This window comes from Wasmannia auropunctata, unplaced genomic scaffold (assembly GCF_000956235.1).
Source record: "Wasmannia auropunctata unplaced genomic scaffold, wasmannia.A_1.0 LD336038.1, whole genome shotgun sequence".
In the NCBI taxonomy this organism is placed as follows: Eukaryota; Metazoa; Arthropoda; class Insecta; order Hymenoptera; family Formicidae; genus Wasmannia; species Wasmannia auropunctata.
The window spans coordinates 1,540,055-1,553,535 of record NW_012026852.1 but is presented as its reverse complement, the minus strand read 5'-3'; the positions used below and the strand labels follow the sequence as shown (position 1 = coordinate 1,553,535).

Below are 13,481 nucleotides of genomic sequence, written 5' to 3'. Positions count from 1 at the left end.
TATTGATTGGCTGCAAGAAAGAGAAGTTGTCGGATCTCTCTATCCTATAGCCAATCAATATGCTTGAAATCTTTGTCGTACGACAAATGAAATCGTACGCCTTAGAGAGATTATTAGCTCGGAGCACCAGTCTCTCTAACACTACCATTATTATCGACATTTATTAACGAATAAATTTATTGACGAGTTCATTAACGTAAATTGTTTTTCCCGATGCGACAATTATTTATGTCGCAAGAAAACGACATAAATTGGAAAAAAAGTCGAGTTGATTTGATCAAACCATAAGGTTGTAAAATTAGAAAGAGGAACCCGATCTGTCTATCCTTGATGACGACGCAATAGTGAAAAATGATAGCGCCGCCTCTATGTTACAATGGGACATTGGAATGAGATAAAAATCGTTATCTAAACTAAAGCTCTAAGCTATGGATAATTTCCAGCTGAAACATCAGCTGAAGTTAACTGCGGCTTAACGCGTCTATAGCTCGCTCTAAAGGCAGACTTTAGAAATGACATAAAATCAATTAGATTAAATTCAAGTAACATTTATGGAAACATCAGCTTCTCAGACAACGTAATACTGTACTTCACATAATAACTTTATTCTGAAATATTTGTGTGAGTTTTATGTAAAATTAACACATGTTATATGGAACGGAGAGACTCAAAATTTCCTCGTTTCTTCGCTAAAAGCTACTACAGACTTATTGTTTCCTATAAAGCGCCGTCCTTGGCGCACGAATTATTGGTCTGGCCGGCAAACCGGGGAGAAAAATATAGACAGAGACTTTTTATAAATCTATGAACACGTTAAGAGAAAAATCATTGCCAAAAGATTACAATCTGTAACATCCTATAGTCGTTGCGAAGAGTTTTCTATCCGTTTTTCCGTGAAACGTAACTAAGACTGCAAACTTGTAACTGCGTGCGGACGGGATTTATAATTAAAATTGCATACGCCATTGATCGGGTAATCACGCCGCGTACATATTTCCTCCTGTCTCTTCTTCAATTCCTACAACGGTATATAGCTTCGGCATCTCTTACACAATCTCTGGCAATAGTTTATCTTCAGATTTTTTAATCATTAATAAATCCTACGGAATTTTTTTTTTATCATTATATTTTATCTTCATATCGTAAATAAGTCTCGAAGAGACGAACTTATATTAAAAATCGTCACTACAAGAGGTCTGTTAGAGTTTTTGTAATTGTTGGGAGTATAATTACTAGATAAGTAATTGTTAACTAATGATGCAGACACGATAGTAGTAGTTTCGATACGCCCCCTTATCGCTGGTCGCGCCCGGTGTCAAGTCAAGGCTTCGGAATGTGTCGGCGTCTGACTTCGGTTGAATCGCATCTCTTCGTCCTCGCTCCGACTGAATATTGCATCGCGTACGTCGCTTTAAGCTTTAACACAGCCGTGAATAACCGAATCGGTCGAGCGGGAGAAACAAACGAAATTTCTTAAGAATATAGAATTGGCGCGCGGCAATATCCGCCGTTAAAGTATTTTTTTTTCTTTTTATTCCGCCCAGCAATGTGTTCGGTATGCGCGAATGAATAATAGGACAGAATGCGTTGTTGGTTGCCCGAAAAGGCATTCGATGTGTGACAATTTTTTCCACGATAAAAAAAAACTCGCCCGCGATTTACTCACTGATCAAAGTTTATTTTACCGTATTAAAGCTCTCTCGGGCGTAATCAAACGATTTTACGCGAAGAACGATCAGAGAAAACGGAGTAAACTCGATTCGATTAATGGTATGAAATAATACAAAGACTTTGTGCTTCTCTTTCTCGTTGCTTGTGCAATTACCTAATTGCTTATTTCCAACATTAACGCAATAATTAGCTGCGCGATACAAGAGTCCTGATAAGAGAACGAGAATCATAAAAAATAGTCGGCATCACAATGATGTGAATGCTTTGTGATAATCTTTATCACGTCACTATTGATGTCACATGTATCAGCACGTACGTTTAGACTTTAGATCAAGATAAAGATCGGAAATATTGATCTTTATCAATATTTATTAATTTTTAAAAATCGTAATTATATGCTATGCAAGCAATTATATTCTATGTATTGCTTATACGCAATATTTAACAAACAAGTGAAGATCCTTGAAATAAAGTAAAAATAGAGGTAATAAAAATCTAGTCCATGGACAACAACGCGCAGTTATATTTGAGAAGAAAGAAATAAATAATTAATACACGAAAGATTAAACACATTTCGATTCAAATTTGGACCATCTTCAGTAATCAGTAGTTGGAGTAAAACAATGTATTTCGAAGGTCATAAATCATTTCTTTCCTGATAAAATTTAATAGGTTCACACACGTTCCACATACGTTCATTTTCTTAACGCTATTGCCTGAACCAAAGTAATATACGAGTAACAATATTATATATGATGTCGAATATTGTACGTTCTGCCCGAAGAAAATTCTGTACTCTATTCGTAAAAATCTACCTGGAGAAAACCCTGTCCGGTCGTGAAAACCTGATCGTGAAAAATGCAGCGGCGTTCGACGAGAAAACCAGTTCACCAACACCGAGCGCGGGATTTCACACACGCACAGTGAATTTCTGTTATGATCTACCACAAACACTCTCACCCGTTGTACCGGACACGTCGTTTGTTTGCATCCCAGCTGGATTACTGGAATACGAAAAATATCCGCGTCACCTGAACGACGCCGACGACGACGACGACGAGTCGTGCTTACAGGACGGTAAGATGCACTTTACGTTGCACACACGCGCCGAGAGTGCCGAGACCGAGCTGCAAAGTGCATCGAGCGCGCAGGTTGCCGCGTGGAAAAGCTCGTTGTCGCTGGTTGACGCGACGCGACTCCGAACTATACTGAACTGTACTGAAATTTATTTGAAATTCTACCTCTCTTACTCTCCTTTGCACTCCCGGTTCCCATCTCGGTTTCTCCTACCACCTAGGTCACGTGCAGTCACTCTGCTTTTATCTTCGTTCGACTAGTAGAGACCGCGCACACAGCTTGTCCTCCTTTCATCCGTCTACCGTCTCCCACTGTCGCGTCGTTTTACAAGGTTTTCGCGCGCGCTAAGCCTGACGGATATCTCTTTTTCGCGGTTTTTCCGCGGTATTTCGCAGTCGCACTCGAAGATCAGGCGCGTAATGCAGAAACACGACGCGAATAAATCGCGCCGGAAATACTGGGCGTTCGCAAGAGGAATGGCGCAACCAATTTTTTATAATGCATTGATTCTTTATTATCTCAACTCTGTATGATATACGATATTTTTTTAATCAGTTGATAATTATATTAATTAAATATACTCTTTTTTTAAATCCTCGACACTGATTCTTTAAGTAAAAAAATTAATTGTTATGTCAACTGAGAGACGATGATAACATAAAAATATAATACTTATGATATTGATTCGTTTCTCGAACCAGCAGAGTTAAAAAAGCGCACGCGAAATAAATTCTTTGAATTCTTTTTCTTGTTGCGAATACAAGTTTCCGTTCGACAAATCAGATCAATTCCCTTTACAAATATTTCTGACATGTAATTGCAAATTATCACGAATTAGTCTTCAATGTGACTCCTGCACTCATTTAATTAAGCACTTTTCGACGTATATCGACAAGAATTTTATTCGTCTTGTCGGTTGCATACTCTGGTAACATCGCTGCGTATGTTATAAATAGCCTATATAATGTGCATCATTATGTACGCGCCGTAATGTTGATTTTTCATGTGCCCTATCTTTAGTCATCAGTTCTATAGGCGCTATTACTGCATAAATTAGCTTCGTTTCTACGATTTCATGCGAAAATCTTGAATTGGAACAAAGTTTTATTGGCTATGTTATTGCTTCACGTTAAAATTAAGAGAAAAATTTCAGCCTTATTCTATTAAGAAAATAGATAAAAATTAGCATGTAAGACTATTATTATAGGTAAAGATATTTCCTTATAAATAATGAATCTCTGAATTTCAAACTCGCGAAATTTTCCTCAAGCTCTTTTTTGAAAAAGATCGTTCTTAATCTTAATTTAAACTTAATGCAATTATTAAAATTTTATGCTTAAATATCTCTATTGTTAATGAATAAAGTCTGAATTTAAAATTGCATTAAAATCTGCTTGAAATTAGATCAGGAATAAGATCTTATAATTTATTTAAGTATCGTGAATTTAATTCGGGAAAGGCTCCTTACATTTTTAATGGATTATAATTTTTATCTATTAAGAAATAATCTACTTTAAATTAATTTGTATGATCAAAGCAGAGATTATTCCTTAATAGGTAAAATCTTGAAAGATCTCTTATCAGGTTTTTGGACACCTCGTGCAGAAGAAAAGCTTTCCAACACAGCGCGCGGTTTACTTTAAAATAAAGTACTTTGCTCGCGCTCCGTCTGATGGCTATACAACCCAGATCAGCGCACTTATACTGTAATGACCTTAACGAGCCTCATTCCGAGCGTGCCTCGTAAATGTCACGAGTGTTAATTCATCCGCATTGGATGCAGTGTGTCTCGTAAAAAAAAAAAAGAAAAAAAACAGGATCTCACGCCGTTCCCTCCCATAAAATTGCAAGCTTCGACGAGACTTAATAACCGCTCGTTACCGCGAAGACGGCGAGAAATGTCTACGATCGCTTCCCGGGAGAGGTTCACGCGATGTTGCGAGGGACAGAATTTAGAACTTGTGCGCGCGTGGCGTAGCGAGGAAAAGAATAAGACGTCTCGACGTCTGTCGCCACGGAGATTTCTGCAGATACGATGCATCTTCGGCCGCGCGCGTCGCGTCGTCATATCGGCCGGACAAGTTTTAGCCGCGCGGATCTCGCGAAGTTCGCGGCGCGAGACGCGGCGAGACGACGGACGGCGGCCCTCCGCACTTGACGAACGTACGCCCGCGACGACCTACTTGCCTCCCTCGGTCTCTACCCCCTCGATACCATCCCCCGAAAGCGCGAAGGAACTTTTCGCTCCCGCGACACTCCGCATTGCGCGACGACGATGCAAATTTCGTGTCTTCGTCTTTCTATTCATATGCGCTTTCCCCTCCCCCCCCTGCGCTACTCGGACCTTAATGCACATCTCGGCCCCGACCGTCGACTCTGCGCCAATTTATTACACTCCGCGTTAATACCTTTACCGATCGTAATAATGAGAACTCGGTAAATGCGGTTCGCGCGTGTGAAGTAAACACGCCCAGCTGCAGATCGGTGCGCGAGTATGCACAGCGCGAGGTCCCATCTTTTTTAATTATAATTTTAATAATAGAGCGTTATCTCTCTTTCATAACGCTCGAAATATTAACACGCGAAATATTAACACTTAAAAAAAGGATAGAATTTTGGAGGTGGGCTAGAGAGGGTCTCTCTCGCTTTCGTCGTAAATAGATAATTTTCATTATGCACGCGACGTGACCAGAATACGGGAAAGCAATTTTCTCGTTTGGGCAAGAAAATCGGGCGAAGGATTAATCTCTGCCGTGTCGAAGCAATTTTTGCGGAAATGGCTCTTCCATACGCCTGCGGTTTCCGTCGCGGCTCGCTAACGCGCGAATCACTGCGCACGATATTAGTACCAATTAATCGCGTTGCGATAATTTTGTCGGACAATTACAGCGCGCTACGCATCGTCTTCGCCTCAAAAAAAAAAAAAAAAGCGAAATCGCCCCGCGAAATCGCAAAGGGCATCGGTCTCTATTCGACTCAAGATTTGCCCTACTCTCCGCTCGGGATACTGTACGTTAATGCATACGTAATGCATTAATACGTTTGTGAAGATGCATGTGCATCTATAGACGGTGCCGTGTAATCTCGTATCGACGAGAACGAAAGCCCGGAGTGTTACGGTATTCCAGTGACCCATCTCGAGCGGCGCGGCGGCGCGCGGGCGAGCGCCAAAGCCGCTGACATGACTAACGAGATTAACGTCCCGCGCGTCATTAGCTTATTCGGTATGCCCCTTAGATATCATCGTTTCGCATCGCCCCATTACGGAGGATACGCCCGGGAAAGCGTGTCGCAGATGCGCGAGGAAGATCCCTCTCTCTCTTTCTCCCTCGCTGACGTATGTACGTACGTCGGCTTCGGGGAGGCCTTTTTTTCCGAAGCCTGGAGGAGGAGCGCAAACGGAGGGGCGACGGCACGTACCGCAAATAAAATAAGGTACGAGAAACTCTTCGCGGGACCCTAAATTAATAATTTTCAGGCAACCCCCGGCGGAAGGATAACCGAGCAAGGAGTTGTTATGCATCTTTTAAGGCGGTATGAGCGGTTATATATCTTTGGAGATACTTGCGGAGTGAATACGTCCCTCTTTTCGGAGCAGTTCGAATATTTTCATGAGTACATACCTTTAAAAATTGACGAACGCTTCTGCGATAAGTTATTCTACGAGGCATTTTCTTTTTCTAACGGATATAACAGCTTTCGAGACTCGAGTAATTAATTTTCGTATAACAGACGCTCTCTGAAATCAGGCGGAAGGCGAAGGTGCTAAAATTGTTCCACGAGCGAAATTTATTCATTCGTTGTTTAATTTAAGGATTCGCGTCGTTCAAATTGGGATTTCTCCCCCCCCCCCTTTTATTTTAACGGAATGCTGATTCGCGACGGGTCTACGCGAGATATCGAAAGTCGAAACTTAGAACGCGCTGAAAGCGATGACCTCCCTCGACATTTTCGCTAAGGAAAAATTAACTCCCCCGGCCCAAGGGGAGCAGCGATATATATCGATTGTCTGCCAATTCTAGGACGTTCTATAGATCCGCCCATGAAATAAGAACGCTCTCTGATACGATCATTAGCCGGGAACTAACGGGTTGCCACGAGCCGCGGGTTAAAAATGAATCCCTCGCTGCACCTGGGGCCACCACTGTACGGCGTGGCGGCGCGAGCGCCGCGAAATTCGCGGAGATTTCTTCGTGTGCATTCCCGAATCTCATTAAGCAACCATCGGCGGGAGTCACGCGAAGCGGAGGAGAACGTGATTCCGGGGAATGAGGGGGGGAGGGGAAATTCGAAACGCGAATTCGAGAACGCGGGGTGTATATAGAGCCGCGGCGTCGCGACGCGCCGCGCGCCGGGTGGAGTTCCTCGGCACTGCAACGGTTGGCGATGAACGCAAACGTATCCGGGTAATGCGATATATACGGTTGGCGTTTATTCCGCAGGAATAACACAGGAGAAGTGCCCCCGCTTGCACGAGAAACACCCTCCAGGCATTCTCTCGTATATACGCGACGTGCGTGCGCCTCGAACGCATCGGATAATATAATTTCAGGGACGTGTCCTTCGATAAATTTAGAGCCGAGCTTTCCTTGGCGCTGTTATCTTTGCAGCCGAGTTCTAATTAAGATTCTGTTGGAATAAAACTCATCTCTAATTGAACGCTAGACAGACGATCGACATACGCGGTTATTCGATTGTGCGCCAGTCGCGAGAGAAAAGCTCCTCGTTTCGAAAAATATGCGGTTTACAAGTTTACGCTCATGCGTTCACTTTGCGCAGGCAAATAACAAATTTTACGTAACAAACGCGATCAATCATATCTTCGCTCTTGCGGCAACATTGTGATCGTGCGGAAAAGAGAACAAAAGGATCTGCATTGTACGGATCAACGAAAGATCGCTGCTGTGAACCTCCTCGCGCCGCGGGATCGAAATGAGAGGATACTTTCGACACGCAAATTTCGGGGGGAAAAATGGAAAAGGAAAGTGCAAGACGTGCGCTGTCGTGTGCGGGAGGGGTAGCGTTCGTGTTCGCCGTTCGTTCGTTCATTCGTCCGTCCGTCCGTCCGTCCATCTGTCCGCCCGTTCGCGAGTCGAACGCAACCCTCGATGGCTCGCTCGCTCGAGTCGACTCGGACGCGCTCGAACTCGAGGGTAGGGTCGCGGCATGCCCTCGCGCATTTCCCTTCGACGGCTGGCAACTCACGTCGGCTCACGTTTTACCCGCACGACGGCACAAATCTCTCCGTCGTTCTCCTAGGCCGATCTTTGCGAGCGCCGCACGACGTTGCGGACGTCTTGTATTATCGATTGACGAAAGTTATGTGGAGGGACTCGCCGCCGGGGCACAACGATCGTGACGCGCGAGCGAGCGAGCTCGGAGCGAGAAGAGAAAAGAAAAAGAAGAAAAGGGAGGAAGGAAGATCGGAGCAGCGAGCGAGCGAAGACATTCCACCCTCGCGCTCACGGTCATCCTCCTCTCTCGCGCACCTTCTTTCCTCTTTCTCCTCGCTCTACACGTCATTCTCTATGCTGCTTCCTTTTCCCCATTTCCCCGCACCCCCCGTCGTGCCCCGCACTAGATCGTCGTCGAGAATGAACAGAACAGTCGAGAGGAGTAAACGCACCCCCTCCGTTACCCCCTATGTAAAATTCGCAGGGCAATGTTATATTGCACAAACAGGGCGAGGAAGAACGAGAACACGGAGAAGACAGATCAAGGGGATGATCGCACTCACCCTCACGGGGTTAGACCGTCGCGGTGGAAGCCTCGTTGGCAGCGCGGACGACGAACATGCTCGCGTCGGAAACGGCAGTAGTGGCAGTGGCGGGACTGGCGGCGGCAGCGGCACCCACGATGACGACGACGGCGGCGGCGGCGGCGGCAGCGGTGGCGGCGGCGGCGGCGGCGGCGGCGGTGGCAGTTACGACGACGTCGACGACGCTGTACGCGGAGAACGCGACGACGGTGGCGGCGGCGGCAGCGAGAGCCGCACCACGAGCGACGTTAGCGTTAGCGCGAGCTGCAGGCGACAGCGGCGACGACGGCAACGATGACGATGACGATGACAATAACGATGACGACGAGTAGTCACTTCCCACCTCCGTGCAATCCGGGGAGGGCACCATCTCCTCCTCGCCCGTGCGATCGCGTGCACACCCGACGACGACGACGCCGACGTCTGCACCACTACTGCTGCTGCTGCTGCTGCTGCTGCTGCTGCTACTGCTACTGCTGGCTTGCCATGCAACGACGACCACCACGCTATGACACCACCGTGGTCGCGCTACCACACCGAGTAACATCGTCGCAGTGTCATCGTTGTCGCGCCCCTCGGCGTGCGCCCCGTTTTTCGCGTGTTGCTGCTGGATACTGCTTGGCTCTGGCGCTCGATCGCACCGTGTGTGCGTGCGACGGGGGTGGGCGCGAAAGGAAAAAAAAAGGGAAAAAAGGTCGAACGCACAGGACGCACGCACTCTTTCGTCGCTCTCTTCCTGTCTCCCTCTTTCTCTCTTTCTCTCCCTCGCTCTCTTCCTTCACACACACTCTCTCTCTCCCCCTTTCTCTTTCTCTCTCTCTCTCTCCTCTCTCTCTCTCCCTCTCTGTCTCGCGGCGATTACACGCACGAGGACTCGAGAAGACGGTGCTCGTCTCCCCCGATCGACTGCACGACACCGATGCCCGCTGATGCCAGGAGACGCCCCAACGCGGGGCACCCAGTTCGACGTATGGCGAGCGACGGCTCACCCCGCGATCCGCGTCTGTGCTCGGCCCGACTCGCGCAGTGCCGTAACACGAGCGGGACCAACCCGCCGCGGTGCCCGCACGGGGGTGGTCGGGCGCCAACCCCTTCCTTCTCGCGCGACCTTATCTCTTAACCCTTCCTCGAGCGTGCCGCACCCGCGCGATATCGTCCTATTCGACAATCCCGAAGAAACATTCCTTCAATATTCGAAATCTCACTGTCTTTTTGACAATCGATCCCTCTGTTTCTGCCTCCCTCTCTCTCTTCCTCTTCCCCCGTCGCGAAATCCCAAATAGAGTGAAGATTATTGATTTCGCGCCGAACCGCGCGAACTAAAGCAAGCGTCCTCGCGGTTCGCGGACCGTCACGCGAACCTTCGCACGTTCGCGCGTTAGCTCGGGCGATGATTTCCCTAAGCGTTCAGAAACATTTTCCCCGAATTGTTCCGCGCGCGGAACGGCGAGAGCGCTTTTAGTCGCGGGCACCGCGAGCCCTTCGGGGCGACCTGGAGCCGTCGGGCACTCAGCGGCAAGGCGGGGGGCTAAGGAAGCCCTTGAAATCAATAGCCAGCCGCTACTGCCGCCGCCACCCTGATCAGGCTGCTCTGCGCTGCATCCGCCGCCGCCGCCGCCACCGCCACCGCCACCACCACTACCACCGTCACCGTCGCCGCCACCATTACCGCCGCCACCGCCGCCGCCGTCACTGCCATCTCCTCCTCCTCCTCCCTCTTCCCGTATCCCGATTTATCCTCACGGCGTGACCGAGGAAGTCGCGTCGTGCCCGACTTTAGTTCGCAGCCGAACGTCTCTCGGTACCGAGCGTCATCGGTCACCGAGTGACCCGATCCCGGAAGGGGGTAGGGAAACTACGTACCACCAGGGGTGTCGTGGAAACGCGTCTAATTCGCACCGCCGTTGAACATTAACCGGTCAGTCTTCGGGGCATTGGCAAAGGAGACCACCGTGTGACCTTCGATTCGTACGGTGAATGCTCCGAGTACACATCCGCGGAAAACGGCTAGCCACGAGAGTCCTTTACGTATATAGGATCACCGCGTTAGATAATCGCGAAAATCTCGCTACGACCGAAATTGAGACAGTTTCCCCATGATGCTGCTATAAAAATCGGTGAACGCCTGGCTGAAGGTGGCTCCCGTTTTACACGAGACTCAACGCAGATTCGACGTTAACGTTTACCATATTCAAGAAACGCTCCGCTGCAAAAAGCCACTAATCTCCCCCGCTTGTAACCCGGTAAAGGCCAAAGCTCCACGTCTTCGGTACTAAATCACGAGTTGTCACGGCGATCCTTATCTAAGCCTCGCTTTTTTCATTTCCCTCCGTGTGCCCGCCTATACATTTATATATAGTAACGTGGCGTATGTCCCGGGGCACGCTACTGCCAAAAATCTTTGATGGAACGAGCGAGCGATAGCTACTCGGGGACCTAAAACGATACAACGACGCGGCTCCGGGAATGAAGCTTTTCACGTAAAGCGAGAGATTCGATCTTTCGCTCGAACCGATGACGTAAATACCGAACGGGAAACGGGTATGAAAAAGTCGGACTCTCACCCTCCTCCTCCTTCTCCTCCCCCCCCCACCCTCCGACATTCAGAGGACTTACACTTTGACGTTCTTACCGCAATGGTTGAACCGCGACCTTCCGATGTGACCGAAAATATAGACGCGTAGGGAGACGTACGTAGATTGCGGTCTGGTTATGAGTTGACCTACTCCACTTTGGATCTACCTACGCGCTCCCTTTTCCAGGGATGCTGCTACCCCTTTCGGAAGCCCCCTGTCTCGCGTCACGAGGATGCTTGGCTCGAGTTCTCCTCGTCACAATCTTTCCGGGCGTTTTTTAATCTCTTATTATAAAATGTCTTTTCTCCATTCGTTCCACCTCGTTCAATCCCGCACGAAAAAAAATTAGTTGAAACTGTTACTCTTAAAATTTTAACATCCATTTAACATCCAATTAGAAAACTTGATATGCAGGAATCAATATTTCTAATTTGATATTAATATATTTTAATCGAGTATTTCGGATTTAAAGTATTACGTACAGACGGTCGGTGAATCAGGAAGTTATACCTATATGAAATAATTGTAAAGATGACTTTCAGTTTTTCTATTCGCGAATGTATCATAACTCTGCGAAATATGTTATCGAAACAGGCGCGCGTCCTCCGCCGCAAATGTGCGTCATACATGCGCTCTCATTCTTGCTCTTGAAAGAACTTATCGTGAAACACGATACTGGACTGCAAAGCTTTCTATATTTAAGTTTTCTATATTTAATTTCTATATTAAATCCTTGATAAATAAAAGATATGTAAACTAAAATATTAACTTAATATTAAATTAATATTTAATTGATATTTAATTAAATATTGATAATTCATGAATTTAGATCGGCCTTTGAGAGTCGTCGGTCCCGACGCGTAATCGGGATTATGAGAACGCACATCAATTATTCGCTGTGGTATCGAAACATCAGAAGTCTGCATAGTACATTCTTTAATAGAATACTTTTATTCAAACACGAGTGTTAACGAAATCGCTGTTAATAGATTAATCGCACGTGACGGCATGCGTCACGCATGAAGCAAAACCGCAAAAACTTCGGTAATGATATATATATAATTATACGTATAACAATCGTATATAGATCATATACAACAAATTCTTGGTATATCTGTAATAAAATCTCACTAACGTAGTAGTATCTAAGGTATGTTTTTATGCATCGTGCATACTAATTGTATCGCTTTCTTTTTTTTTCTTCTACGGAATATGGAGAGTACCTCTGGTGCAGTTAAAACGCACGAGATGAGAAACGTGCATTTGCCATCTCTTAGGCACGAATATACATACATATACATAACATACATATATATACATATATACATATATACATATATATGTATACATGTACATGCATATACACATATATTTTGTTTTACAAAGACGCGACATAGATCAGGTTCGAATTAACGAACTCCATAATACACGGGATATACATGTAAAATACATACATACATATATATATATATATATATATATATATATATACATATATATGTAAGGAGAGATAGAGCTCGACTTTACACATGATTCAAGATCTACGATCATTTTTTCTCTCGCTGTAGGAGCCGCTGAATCCTTCTCACGCGCCGAAAATCGAACGTTTTACAGGAATGTCTCGGAAAAATAGCGCTGAGTATTGAAGAGAAGTCCGAATAAATCCCCGCCTTCGAATCAGAAACTCGTACAGCGATGGAAGTTTCACACCGACAATTAAGTACACGCGTCGTCGCGCGCGACGAAGAACGCATTTTATACAGAGTCTAATTCAATAACGGAACATATACTCTTTACATTCTTCTATATTCGTATATTACAGAGCCGCGAGACACACGGGTATTCGTAGCTCGCTAAAAAGAAAAAAAAAAGGACTTGCCGATTTGGCGGTGTAAAAATAAAAATTCGGAGCGACGGAGGAAGCCAGTTAAGGTTGAAAATCGTGTTTAATTAACGCTATATTGCCTCTAGTACTAAGGCACAGTTATATAAATATCTCTATACCTGTGTGAGATAAGTATTACGTGCTTCAACAATACAGTACTTTTAATGTGTGACAACCTGCGGTCGGCCCGTTCGAGCCTCGTTCGAAACTCGACCGAGCGACTGTCGTTCCGCTTCGGACTCCTCGACAAATAAATATTATGTCCATATATATGTTGTAACTATCGCGTGTCAACGCTTAATCCGGACGACAGTTTTTCGAGCAGAGAGGTGCATAATTCAAAACCCTTCGGCGTTTGTGATATCCGAGACATATCTTTATTCGTTATTTTCGTAAGACAAACATAAAGAAATAAAAAGTACACTGAAGCGTCAAGTAAGTTCAATGCATTTTATAACGTTCTCTTTCTTTCTTTCTCTCTCTCTCTCTCTCTTTCTTTTCATCTTTCTTATTT

The 13,481-nt window shown here is 45.8% G+C and overlaps 1 protein-coding gene across 1 annotated transcript in view; it reads left to right on the top strand.

The window, feature by feature from the left end:
- LOC105452075 (methylosome protein 50-like) overlaps positions 1 to 13,481 on the top strand; it is a 45,757-nt gene that overhangs the window by 22,678 nt on the left and 9,598 nt on the right. The window lies entirely within an intron of this gene.